The sequence below is a fragment of the Ictidomys tridecemlineatus genome, chromosome 1 (assembly GCF_052094955.1).
Source record: "Ictidomys tridecemlineatus isolate mIctTri1 chromosome 1, mIctTri1.hap1, whole genome shotgun sequence".
Lineage (NCBI taxonomy): Eukaryota > Metazoa > Chordata > Mammalia > Rodentia > Sciuridae > Ictidomys > Ictidomys tridecemlineatus.
In genome coordinates, this window is record NC_135477.1 from 195,081,399 (window position 1) to 195,082,431 (window position 1,033).

The window sequence follows — 1,033 nt, forward strand, 5'->3', positions numbered from 1 at the left end:
GGGCATGAAACCCCTGACTCAGTAAGCCTCTCCCTTAGGGACAAAGACCCTTCCAGACTGCTTTCCACCATGACAGCAATATTTCGAGTTTCCTTACAGTGCAGTTACATTCGGCAGAAGATGACTGGCTTATGGATATTATCTTACTTATCTTTGATTGATGGGCATGCCCTACCAGAACCTATAACAGTTGTATGCATTCCAAAAATAAACTGAGCTACTGGATGTTTGATAGAAGGCCACCAGCCAGTTCTCACCAGCTCCCAGAGTTTGTGTGTTGATTCCATGTCTCTACTCCCCACAACTGAGGTAGCCTAGTGATTAATGGACCACACCAGTGACAGAAATGTATGCAATTAGGCGCCCAACGTGGGGCTTGAACCCACAAAGCTGAGATTAAGAGTCCCATGCTCTACCAACTGAGCTAGCTGGGCCCAACACTTATTATTTTTTAACAAGTGTATGAGAGAATTTTTGACACATTAAACACATTCTGGACCATAAGTCTCGTTTTAGCACACTTCAAAAGATTGAAATAATAAAGCATATAATCTCCAATCACTGAGTAATTAAATTAGAACTCAGTTTCAAAAATTAATAAATATAATTCTACAAAACCATAGGTCAGGCCTCTGGGCAGGCCAATGTCCTATATAGACCAATGTAAATAATACTATGATGACTAAAATTAACTAAGAAGAAAGAGAAACACTTATAAATTATGAGTCATAGAGAAATCAAATCAGTAATTAAATACCTATTCACTAAAAAAAGTATTTTTAAAAAATATTTATTTTTTTAGTTGAAGTTGGACACAATATCTTTTATTTATTTATTTATTTTTATGTGGTTTTGAGGATCAAACCCAGGGCCTCGCACATGCTAGGTGAGTGTTCTACTGCTAAGCCACAATTCCAGCCCATAAAGTATGTTTTTAATCTCAGAAATTAATTAACTTTCTTTAGAAAGAATACCAGTACTACAAAAATTACTCAAAGAAAGGACAGAAAAGTGGTTGAATTTTTCACACTAG

General features: G+C 36.4%; 1 non-coding gene across 1 annotated transcript; it reads right to left on the bottom strand.

Moving 5' to 3' along the window:
* Positions 1-361: 361 nt before the first annotated feature.
* Trnak-cuu (transfer RNA lysine (anticodon CUU)) lies at positions 362-434 on the bottom strand. The gene has a single exon. It is a non-coding gene; the product is annotated as a tRNA-Lys (tRNA).
* Positions 435-1,033: the final 599 nt, after the last annotated feature.